Here is a 13,206-nt window from a genome sequence, read left to right on the forward strand (position 1 = left end):
TCTGTCTCCTGACTTATCCAGACAGGAAGTTCCCCCAACAGGACCCTGGGGCTAACTTTGGTGTCCCCTCCACACCCTGGCTGCCCCTCCTCTCCCGGATCCCCAACACTTTGTCATTGTCAGCATAGAGAAGGGCGACTCATCCTCAGCACTCCCCAACCCTCAGAGGCAAAGGCCCTCCTCAGCACCTCCCGGGTGTTTCTCCTGAACTAAGTGGGCTAATCTGGTCAGGCTATATTTCAACCAAATGTGAAATACGAAGCAGAAGCGATACCCCAGAAATGCCCTGTCTGCTGGCTAGGCCAGTCAGTAAAACTGAGGGCAAGGGATGGTGCTGTCTTAGGGCTAAAGAGATGAACACTGTGGGCTGTAGCAGAGGCAAGAGACCCACCCCCCTGCCCCAGGGAGGGGAGGACCAGGGAGGGGAGTTTCTCCCACTAATTCTGGTCCACAGGCTTCCTGCTGAACTGAAACCTTCAAGATACGCTCAGAGGAGGGGCCTGGTTTTCTTAACTTTTATTTTATAAAAGGCAAAACAATTTACAGCACGGAATGAAAAAGATAACAAAGTTTTTATAAAAACCTAAGACACAAACACTCCCTATATTAGTTTGCTCTGGCTGTCATAACAAAGTACCACAGACTGGGGGGCTTAAGCAACAGAAGTGTATTTTCTCATCGTTCTGCAGGTCAGAAGTCCAAGATCAGAGTGTCAGCAGGGTTGGCTTCTCCTGCGGCCTCTGTCCTTGGCTTGTGGATAGACTTCTTCTTACTGCGTGTTCACGTGGTTTTACCTCTGTGAGTGTCTGTGTCCTAATCTCCTCTTCTCATAAGGACCCCGGTCATACGGTCATAGAGAGGGCCCAACCCCCTGACCTCATTTAACCTTAAAGCCTCCAAATACAGTCACATTCTGAGGTCCTAGGGCTTAGGGCACAATTCAGCCCATTTCAGCCCATCGCACTCACCAACAGTAAACTTCTGGGAGCTCCAACCATCCATTGCGCCATGTTTGGGAAATTCCCGATGCTGGATACATTGCCCCGATTTCTTTCAGGAATGAGACGAACAGGCTCTCTTTATCAATCACGCAGAACATCATTGCTTCATCAGAACAGATCAAAGCAAAGGAAGTTAATAAAGCCCTGGCCGCAGAAGGAGCCTCGGGTGTGTTTGCTGAGAGAGCAGAGACAGAGATCCTGACGCAGGCAGGCTCACCCTGGCTGAGACCCCAGCGGAAGCTGGGACATCACCCTTTCCCAGCTATGCGCTCCTGCACCTCAGGGGCGGGTGGGGGGAGGGTCTGGAGACAAGGGGCTCTGGGAAGAACGAGCTTCACCCAGGTCACTTTTCCTTCCCAAACGCCCCTTTCCAGGGCGCCGCGTAGGTGAGTTCAATTCTAGGTATATTTGTATTTGGAAAGCACTAAGGTGGAAGAGTGAGGGGGAAAAAAGGCGTGGATCCCTCTTTGATCTTTTGCAACAACTTGCAGATTTGACAAATGGCCCAGATTCTTAAAATAAAATTAATATATATATAATGCTGGTGTACATTGCATAGAACATGATAGATTATTTTTACTTGAAAAATTACAATTGAAAATGGCACTGGAGTGAAGAGCAACTGAAATCATATATTTTTATTTTCCTTTTTTTTTTTTTTTTGCGGTACCCGGGCCTCTCACTGCCGTGGCCTCTCCCGCCGTGAAGCACAGGCTCCGGACGCGCAGGCCCAGCAGCCATGGCCCACGGGCCCAGCCGCTCCGCGGCACGCGGGACCCCCCCAGGCCGGGGCACGAACTCACGTCCTCCGCATTGGCAGGCGGACCCTCAACCACTGCACCACCAGGGAAGCCCTGAAATCATATTTTAAACATGCCATAGGGGGAGCCCACTTAAAGTAATCTTACCCGGGATCTTTATATTTTAAGTCACCTAACTGCAACTATTTCGTGGGTTAAAGATGGTCTGCTTGGACTTCCCTGGTGGTGCAGTGGTTAAGAATCCACCTGCCAATGCAGGGGACACGGGTATGAGCCCTGGTCTGGGAAGATTCCACATGCCGCAGAGCAACTAAGCCCGTGCTCCACAACTACTGAGCCTGCACTCCAGAGCCCGTGAGCCACAAATACGGAGCCCACGTGCCACAACTACTGAAGCCCGCGCACCTAGAGCCCGTGCTCCGCAACACGAGAAGCCACCGCAGTGAGAAGCCCGCGCACCGCAATGAAGAGTAGCCCCCGCTCGCCGCAACTAGAGAAAGCCCACGCACAGCAACGAAGACCCAATGCAGCCAAAAAGAAAAAACAAAAAGATGGTCTGGTTTTCATGTTACGACAACACAGCCTCGAAGGAAAAGAAACGATGAAGCTGTGTTGGGGCTAAGCTGGCCCTCGTCTGTCTCTCTTCTTTCTCTCATTCAACTCCCCGCAAATCTTGGTTTTGTCTCTCCAATGCCCGGGCTCATTTCCACCATGAGGACTTTATTGTACTTCCTGGATCCTCTGCTTGGAATCCTTCCTCACGTCTCCAGGTGGCTTCCTCATCTTCCTCAGTCAGGTCTCAGCTGAGAAGCACACACCCGTAGAGGGTTTTCCCCACTCTCCACTCCAACCCTAGTGACTCTCTATCCCAGTGATTCTCCAAGCTTGGACCCAGAACAGCGCTATCAGCCTCAGCTGGGAGCTTGTTAGAAATGCAAGTTCCCAGGCCCCACCGCCAACCTGGACCAGGAACTCTGAGAGGCTGGCCCAGCAATTTGCGATTCAGCAAGCCCCCTGGGGGAGCTCATGCATGCTCAAGTTTGAGGACCACTGCTCTGTCCCATTCCTTCAAGTATTTTCCCCACAGCTCCTATCACTCTGAAATTATTTATTTGTTCATTTCTTGTCTGTTTCCCCTTACTAGAATCAAAGAACCCTAATGAGGCTGGAATCCTCCTTTGCCTTGACCACTGCTGTATATACCCTGACCAGCGTCTGGCCCATAGTGAGGGCTTGATCAATTTTGGGTGCATAAATGAATGAATGATTCGATGGAGAGAAAATACGAGTGGAGACTTTGCAGGTGGACAGTCTGGGCTGAACCCCAGCTCTGCTGCCTGCCAACAATGTGGCCAAGCTGGTCATGCTTCCTAAAACTGTTTCCTCCTCTGTAAAATGGGGTAGAATTAGGACCTATTTTAAGATTGCTGGAAGATTAAAATGAGGTAAAAAAATTTAAATCCATTAAGAAAAATCCATGGCTTAAAAATCCAGGGAATTCCCTGGTGGTCCAATGGTTAGGACTCAGTGCTTCCACTGCAGGGGGTATGGGTTCGATCCCTGGTCAAGGAAGTAAGATCCCACATGCCATGGGACACAGCGAAATAAATAAATAAAATAAAAATCCACGTTAAGGTCTTCATAGGCGCTTAATCCATGTCTATTATTATGATTGTGATTATGATTAGCTAGCCCCCTCCTTCCTTAAGGTAAACAGAACAAAAGAGGCCCCCCCGGGAATGAAGGATCGGAGGGGAAATTTGAAGGAGGAGGGGGAGAGTTTGGAAGATGGGCAAAGAAAGTTATCTGTAGGCAAGGCGATGGGGTGGACCGTGTTCTCCAGGACAACGGGCCGCAGAAGCAGAAGGTTTGGTAAGTGAAGCCTCGTGAACGTGGGGAGAACCAGCTCTCCGAAGGAAGCCTGTAGCTCTGAGGATCAGAAACTGGATACTGAAGGTGAGAGGGTGGCACTGGAAAGTTCTGACTGGTGCGCTGCCCCGGGAGCAGGCTTCGTCTTTCACATGAATTCCTCTTCTGAATAAGTGTAAGTTTCAGGAGTGTCTTCCTGGGATAATTTTGCTGTTTGGAGCACAAAGACCCTTGTCTCCCCCTGCCTACCTCACTCAAGAAGAGAGGTTTCAGCTCGGGGCTGACTTTATTTAAAGATGCCTTTAAAACTGTTATTCTCCATGGCAACTAGAAGCATAGATGAGTACAGAGCTTTGCCCAAATCCCCAGGTTTCTCTCTATCTTCAAATTTGTTTCAGTTACTGAAGAGAAGCGGCATAAACAACAACTCGCTTCTCTTTGTAAATTCCAGGGCCTGACGCAATAGGTTTTTAGCAAGTACTGTGGTCATGTGTTCTAATTTAATGGAGCTCTGCAGAACATAACAATGTGGACATCCGAAGAGAGAATTCAGGGAGTGATGGCTTACGCTATTCAAGATTTCTTTTTTTTTTTTCCTAAACAAATTTGGAGCAGTATACCTTTAAATAGTTAGGTTTCCCTGGCCTGTGCCTTTAAAATGGATCTTACAAAATCTCAGCTTACTCAGAATTATTGGGAATGTGCTGCGTATAAAGCAAGGCCGGGGCCATGGGAGGTGCAGTGGAAACAGCTTTAACTCCCCGGCTCGGTGGGAGGGGTCTGCGCGTCTCCATGGCAATAGAAGAAGGGGCTCCCTCCTGCTCTGGGTTCCTCTCCAATCCCAGCGCTCTCTGGGGTTGGGGGTTCTGGGTGACAAGGTCAGTCTAGACTAGCATCCCTGAATCCCTGGCGGTTTGCTGTAGGGAGAGCTCCACATCTAGAATAAACTCTCCCTTTGATCACGTTTGAAGTTTTTCTGGGTGCTGGCTTAACTCTGTGGATTAATAGCCTGGTTAACATAAGGGCACAGCCTGTCCCTGATGGCAGGCAGCAGATTGTCCCAGAGAAGATACACAGAGAGAGACACTGCTGTTAGAAGGCCAGCCTGTGACTGGAGTCTGTCCTTTCTGCGGTTGCCCCCTGAGGCTGTGACAGCCACCTTTTCCTGCCTTCTATATCCCAGCCTCCAAAGCCTTTGCTCCCATCACACCCCTGTGCTGGGGGCCGGGTGGTGTGGCAGCCAGAGTAGGGCTCTTCCTGCCATGAGGCATTCTTGGCTGGGTGCCCTGTGACCTTTCCAGGACCCATGGCGATATTTCAGACCTGGAAATAATGTACTGGCTCCTGAACATGAAAATAGAACGTTGAAATTGGAATAAATATTTAATTAGGAGTCTGTGAAATGTAACGTGATATCAGTGTCAGCTGCTACTCAACTCAGACCCTGTGTGATTACCTAAAAATGGAAGCATTTGAATCATGAGAAAACATTTATGTTATAAGAAAACTCCAAATTGGAATTATAAAAATTATACAGCAAAGATTTATGTATTCTGTGGGATGGGAATATGTTGTAATGTGTTTACTCTCAAGTGAAACAGAGTTGGACACAGGTCCTAGGCTTGGGCCTGAGTCCATGACTTAGTAACTTGGCAGTCTTAGGCAACCAATAAAACTTTTGCTTGTTTGTACAATGAGTTTAAATGAGATCAAGGTCATTGAGATAATTCGTAGATGTAGGAGAGCCAGTGAAATGTACTGTTAACGATTTGTGAAGGATCGCAGGCAAATATGTAGAAGTAGAAGGAGAGATTTTCTCATGTGATGATAACCTTACTGAATCTGTTTGATCCTCATTTAGTTGGGGACAGGGGCTTCTCTCACATACGTTAAGGAAGCTGTGATGGGTCTGGGGTCTTCTGTGGAATAGCAGAGAGCTTTTCTTTTTTAGACATCTGCTGAAAATAATATTAATATATTCCTTATGTTCCTAGCTTTCACCTAGAAGAAAGGTGATCATAAGAGCAAGGGCTAAACAGGACAGGAGGTTCATCTAGTAGAGATCCATCCATCTAGTAGAGATCGACTCTCCCAGTCCATTCAGTCTGCTTTGCAGAGCCATCCCTCAGGAAATACATACCCAAACCCAGTGGCATGTATTTTCCAGGCCCCTCAAAAGAAACCACAGGAAGTCCACACCAAGTCCCTCTCAAGAAATACCCCTTTTGGGGCTTCCCTGGTGGCGCAGTGGTTGAGCGTCCGCCTGTCGATGCAGGGGACGCGAGTTCGTGCCCCGGTCCAGGAAGATCCCACATGCCGCGGAGCGGCTGGGCCCGTGAGCCATGGCCGCTGAGCCTGCGCGTCCGGAGCCTGTGCTCTGCAACGGGAGAGGCCACAACAGTGAGAGGACCGTGTACCGCAAAAAAAAAAAAAAGAAGAACTACCCCTTTTGAATGGCCAGTGCCCCCTTACCTGGCTGGAGCCCGTATATGGCAGGACTGTTTGTACCACGACTACGTGAAGCTTGCCCTTGGCTTGGGTGGGCATCACGTGGGCGCCGTGTGCATCTCGGGCTGAGCCCTGATTGATGGCAACAGCTCAGCCTGCCTGGTTGCAGTAAAATCTCCACACACTGGTATTGATTTACTTAACACAGTGCCTAGTTCAGGGCAGTTCCAACCCTGCAGTTAATTGTGCACCATATTATCCAATGAAAAGTATCCAAAAAATCTAAATCTGATTAAATTGGAATCTGTCCCCGCCCCACCCCCCGCCGTGCCCCAGGTCTCTTGTACTTAGAAGTAGTCCAGCTTTCTGGATTTCCTTAAGGAGCAGAACTTTCTGAGGGTTCCCGGGGTAGGTATTTGTATCAGGAGCTGCTTGCCTCCAGAACCCTGATTGCTTTGCCGGCAACCTCTGCTCTGGTGGGTTTGGTTTGAAGACCGACTTCTAGAGACACCTGTGCGTTGCAGCCTCCAGGCCTGTGTACACAGCCTTTCCTGTCTTGGTCACTCTCTCCATCATCCTTAGCTACTCACGTTTTGCTCCTTCCTTAAGGTTCAGAAGCCGCTCTCTTCTAACGTTAACGACTGTCAATGTTGACAACAGTTATTTAGGGTTTACAGTCTTCTTCAGATCCAATTCAACATTGCCAGTGATCTCAGGTATGACAGATTCTGCAGAAGATGGATAGACAAACAAGTCAAAGTTTCTGCCCTTGAGGACATCCAGGGACTTGTTCAGAGTTAGGAGAGGCTCATGAAAGATCAAGGGAGAGCCTGACCCTGAGGAGAAGGCCATGGAAGGCTACACAGGAAGGCAGCCTTCAAGCTGGGTTTGGGGACATGAATAGACTTCTCTCTGTGGAGAAACCAGCAGGGAGCAATCCAAAGCCACAGTAAGATGAAAGGGTTTGGACTTGTCAGCGAAGAGAAAGATGGCTGTGGTTCAATCGTGGTTGTTAAGAGCACATCCACTGGAGCCAGGCTCCCAGGGTTGGAGTCCTGGCCCCAGCACCTACAAGCTGTGTGACCATGAACAAGTTACTTAACTTCTCTGGGCCCGTTACCTCACTCAGACAGTGAATAACAGTAGTACGTACCTCCCAAAGTGAGGTGAATAGATGTAAAGTGCATAGAACTGTGCCTGCCAGGTGGTCACAGGCTCAGTGAAAATGAACCACTCTGGGGAAGAGCAGATGCCCAGGGAGAAATAGGGAGACAGGCTGGGACCTGGGACCCTCTATCGGAGTGCTTGCGCATGCATCTGGGCAAAGGTCTCTCGGAGCAGCAGAATACAAAGAAACTATAAGGGGCTAAAAATAACTGCGTGCAATTGCAGTCAGGGCAATTATGAACAATAAGATATTATACAAAAGGCCACAAACCAGTTGCCATTTCTGAGGTGTCAGGAGCAAAAGCAGGGAACCACGCATGTTCCCCGCACAGCACCGCCAAGGGGGCGGCAGACCACCTAAGCGCCCCTCCGGCCTGACTTACCCATCTGCCCCTACCCTCACCCCTTTAGGGCACCAGGTCACCCTCCTTGAAGAGAAAGCAAGGGCACCTGTTCCTTGTTTTCGCTCCCCCACTGCTGCAGCTCGAGTCCCAGTAAAGCCTTGCTTGAATTTCTCATCTGGCCTCTTGTCAATTTCTATTGATTAAAGAGTCCAAGGGCCTGGGTCGGCAGCAATACCACCGGATGGGGTCCAAATGGGGTGGAGTTTATATACTATGAGCGGGATTGAGTTTGAGTTTTATCCTTTGGGCATTGGAATCTCAAATTATGACTAAAATGTTCATGAGAGTATGTTTTATCTTAGTTAAAAGAGAAGAATTGTCTTATACCTGTTTTGAATCCTCTGCAGCACCTAGAACAGTTCCTGATACTCATTACAGTAAGTCCCCTACATACAAACTTTCAAGTTGCGAACTTTCAAAGATGTGAACATGTGTTCATTTGTCCGATCGCGTAAGTTAGTTCACGTGTCTGGCGTACGTGTCACGTGCGTGCCTCCTCTACAAGTGGTGTGCTTTTGTGTGCTTTACTGTACAGTACTGTATAGAGTACAGTAGTACAGTATCTTTATTTCTTGCCTGTCCACTCGATGCTAGCCCCTGTATACCATTGTCGTACTGTACTACTGTACTTTTCAAGGTACTGTACTATAAGATTAAAAATGTTTTCTTTATTTTTGTGTCTTGTTTGCTTTTTATGTATTATTTGTGTGAAAAGTATTATAAACCTATTACAGTACAGTACTATATAGCTGATTGGGTTAGCTGGGTGCCTAGGCTAACCTTCTTGGACTTACGAACAAATTGGAGTTATGTGCTCTCGGAAAGGAACTCGTTCGTATGTAAGGGACTTACTGTAAATACTTGTTGAATGAATGAGTGAATACTAGACTAAAAGATGCTTGTTTTGTGTTCGTGGTGTTATCAATACACTGCATTGCATTGGAGTGTATATTAGTGCTCTCCTTGGTGTGTAACACCCCTTACTTCTTCCAGACTCTCACAACCGTGAACCCACCCTTCTCCCTCACTGTGGTCTTTGGTCCTGCAGCCTTACATCCTCCTAGGGCATTTGACTACTTGAGTGTATGTCTGCCTTCTAACTCCATGAGGCCCAAAGCACTGCTCAGACTCCTCTGCAGGAATTAGCAAACACCCTCAAGGGGAACGGAATCCAAATGCCAGGCTCACCTGTCTGGATTATTATGTCCTGACTCTAGCTGAGTAATTCTTACAGACTTTACCCCCTTCACATAGTTGCTTCTTCTATTTTGATTGCTTTTCTAGTTGTATTCATTGTGAGGTTTGCTCTGAACTACCTGGAAAGGAAGCTGAGTGAGTTTCTTTTTGTTTGCTTGTTTTCTAATTTTATTGAAGTATAGTTGATCTCCAATGTTGTGTTAATTTCTGCTGTACAGCGAAATGACTCAGTTACACACACATATATATTCTTTTGCATATTCTTTTCCATGGGTTTTTTAATTCTGCCCTTTTCGTTGCTGCCTCTCGGGTTCCACATGGGAGCCAGTGTCCTTCACCACAACCTTCAAGCTTCTAAGTCAACGTCTGTTCTTCTGTCTCAATGTTTAGCTTTTCGCTCAACTGCGGAGGCAAATCTTCCTCAAAGCCCTCCTCTCTGCCTCGGTATTGGTTTTGAAATTATTATTCGATTGTGTGTTTCTGTACCTTCCTATGTTTTTGTCTACTTTCTCCCTTTCTCAAAATAAAATGGTTGGACTCTTGTTAGCATGGCCTCAGCTTTCTCTGTCCTATCTCATCTTGCTTCACCATCTAAGGACAGTCTGTCTTCAATCTCTCTCGTCCAGCTGCTTCCAACCATCTCTAGGTACCTTACCCCCAAATAAAGCCTAAATAAAACCTTACCTCAAATTTCCTACCATCTCAGGCTGTCAGCTCCTCCTTTCTCTTCTTGACATGGATATCCTTCCCTGAAGAGAAAACCACTCTGGTTTCTATTCCACCTTCACCCTGTTCTATGGACGCTCCTTTGTTAGACGGTCACCAATGACATCTAAATAGGCAATGAATTTTTGTCATTTTCTTCTATGTTGATTTCTTTGGAGCACATGAAACTGTGACCTACTTTTTCTTAAATTTCTTTTTTCCTAGACCTAAAGCGTAACTCTATTCCCCTTATTATTCTACCTTTCTGACCATTATGTGTCTGCCACTGCAGCTGGCGGCCTTTCTCACATTCCTTATATAATTTTAGAGTTTCTGCAGGGTCTTTGGGGCAGATGAATGGTTCTGTTGTTGGAAAGTCGAGCGTCTCACAGGTGGGCCCCAGGCACATCCTAGAACAGGAGAATAAAAAAAGGGGGAAAAATTGTTCTGCCGTAAAGAGCAGTTTCAGTGATAGACTGGGGAAATTTCTATGGGCTATATTGCCTTCAGGAAAATATTTCTCTTCCTTAACGTGTATTTAGACTACTACATGGTGTCTGGGAATTATTGTTTGTCCTTGAAAAGGGTGTGTGAGACTGTGTTTTCATGTTACCTGCGAGACAATTCAGAGGGCTTCTCGCCTCCCCCTAAAGATGTTTGAAAAGGGACTGAACTCGGAATAGGAAAGCCCTCTGTGGACTGTTCCGAAGCCACCTGCATTGTCATTCTAAACTGATTAGCTCACGTTCTGGGGAATGTCCCAGCAGCTTCCTGTGTGCCCTGGGTTGTGTCAGTGTGGAACAGTGTTAGATAATCCACTGGGTCCAGAGTAGAGGTGTGGAGATTTGCACAGAAATAAAAAAAAAGGTAAGATGGGCTTTTCTTTAAGGAGAGAGAGAGAGAGAAGGATGGGCTTCAAGTCATGAAGCAAGATTAGGAAGCAAACAGGCCCTGGGGAAGGGGTGACGTCTTTCCTTTTCTCTAGGATTCTGGGCTATAATCATCTACTTTGCAAACAGACTTAAGTTTTCTTCTTTCCTACATTGCCATTTCCTGCAGTTATTTCCAAAGCTTTAAAAAAGGTTTCAGCATGCCCCAGAGCCTCGCTTGAGTGGTTCTTGGATAAATAAGGGGCGGCCCAGGAAGGAGACACGCTGACATCTCTGCACTGTCCCCACCCCACTCAGGTGTATCCCTTGAGGGAGAACAGGACCCAGAGTCCAGGTGAGGAAGAGTGGTGTGAGCAGCCCAAGGCGGTGCTGAGAGGGGGTCAGGGGAACATATGATGATCGAGGGTCAGCCATGCCTCACGCACTCCCTCCCCCAAATAAATCAGAGGAAGGTACACCCGCACGGGTCAGGGCGGAGGCAGACTTCGCAACGTTCTACCTTAAAGTCTCTTTTCTGTCCTTCTCTCGCTCCCCGCTGCCCTCACCCCCAGACTCCTGTGCTCTTTTCGCCGAGTTACCTACTTCCTTGGGCTGATTATACATCTATGGATTCAACCTCCCCCTCAGTCTTTTCACCCCTAAGTTTTAACCACAAGCCCATAACTTCTCTCCTGAATTTTAGTCCCATATTTCCTGCCAAGGGACTACTGTTCACTCTGCAAACTGCACGTGATGAAGGTTAAACTTCCTGTCTTCACTTTTCCTCTATACATGGTCCCTGACTTAAGATGGTTTGACTTACGAGTTTTTGACTTTACGATGGTGTGGAAGGCATATGCATTCAGTAGAAACCGTGCTTTGAATTTTGAATTTTGCTCTCGTCCTGGGCTAGTGATATGCAGAACAGTCCTCTCTCAGTGATGCTGGGCAGTGAGCCGCAGCTCCAAGTGAGACAGGCGATCGCGAGGGTAAACAACTGACACACTTAACAGCCATTCTCCCAGACAATCATTCTGTTTTTCACTTTCGGTACAGTAGTCCATCAATTACATGAGCTATTCAACACTTTATTATAAAATAGGCTTTGTGTTAGATGATTTTGCCCAACTGTAGGCTAATATGAGTGTTCTGAGCACATTTAAGGTAGGCTAGGCTAAACTATGATGTCCGATAGGTGAATTAAATGCATTTCAACTTAGGATATTTTCAACTTAAGATGGGTTTATTGGGATGTCATGACACCATAGTGAGGAACACCCGTACATCCTTTCCGGCCATACCAGCATCTCCCTGTCTTTACTATTTTTATTTGTGCTGGTTGCAAAGCCATTTCCATCACCCGGGCTTAGATTGGGATCACCTTTGGGTTCATCTGTCTTGCCATCATCATCTCTTTGGGTGGCCACTTCCTGTCAATTCTTTTCTAGTGGCTTTTCCTTCTGACCCTACTTTTCCATTTCCACCACCACAATCTTAATTGGTCCCCTTTTGTCATGCTCTGATTCTTGTGCTACCATCCTAGTTTCCTGCCTCTTATGTTTGCCTCTTCCAGGAATTTGCACATTACCACTGGTTTAAAATCTTCCTACACATTTCTTTATCTCACTCCTCTGTTAAAAGCCATTAATGGTTCCTTGCTGCTTTCCTACTAAGGGCTAAACTCTCCAGCTGAAATTTAAAATGCTCCACAGTCAGGCCCTGCCTACCTTTCCAGTTCAATGACTCACTGCTCCTCTAACATGGCCTCGCCTTCAACAAAACGGATCGAGCTTTATGTTGTCTTTCCTCTCTGTCTCTCCCCATAGTTTTCTCATCATCTGGTGTATTCTTTGCCTCCTTTCATCTCAGACACGTCTTACACAGCTTCCATCTCTAATGCCACCTAAGAACTGGATCAAAATTTCTATCTCTCAACCTTAAACTTCCATTTCACTGATTGCCTATGGTCACATGCTGTAGGAATTTATACGTCTTATTTCTCCAACTAAATTGAAAGTCTTGTGATAGTAAAGATGTGTTTCATATATTTTATATCCTCCTGTTAGACCCTAATAGAATGATAGGCACATACCAACCAGCAAATGTTGGAAGGAACAGCTGAATGAAAGAATATGTTCCTAGAACAAAATGCTAATAAGAGAACAATCATACAACTTGGTAGAAGGTATTTCCCTGTTTTCAGTGAGAATTCTGAACAAAAGGTCGTTTTTGAAGCTGATCCAGGTGCTATGTATAAATTTACCTTTGGTTTCCTGTGGCCTTTGGTTTCGACCAAGTTTGACCTGAGCATGGGGGGTCCATGGAAAATAACCAAGTGACTTTTTCCTGAGCAAAATTTATTCTTCTTGCCGTGGCTATGTAGGAAGATTAGACACGAACACAAAATGAGTCTAGCTTTCCAGTCAAAGATAGGTCTTTTGCAAATATTATTAAACTTTTATTTCTAGACCATTTGCAAGTCTGGTTTCATCTGCTAGGAACTACTAGAAAACGTGATTCTAATGTGATTAGATTCCTTCTTCCAGAGTAATGTAAATAAGGTTTTCTAAAAGTAAAAGTGGAAGAAAACGATATCATCAAAGCAGGGGCAAGTACTCAGCCTTTTAATTCTACACAACTGTAATTACTCTGGTCTGCTCAAATGGTTCTGTTGTGTGTAACCAGAACACCTATAGAGGAGGAACAAAATGGCAAGTTTTGATCCATTAAAATAATTGTTTTTTTGCTTTGGTTGATGGCAAGTAAGTTTTAGTCCCAGAAAGCA

The sequence above is a fragment of the Lagenorhynchus albirostris genome, chromosome 13 (genome assembly GCF_949774975.1).
Source record: "Lagenorhynchus albirostris chromosome 13, mLagAlb1.1, whole genome shotgun sequence".
Taxonomy (NCBI): domain Eukaryota; kingdom Metazoa; phylum Chordata; class Mammalia; order Artiodactyla; family Delphinidae; genus Lagenorhynchus; species Lagenorhynchus albirostris.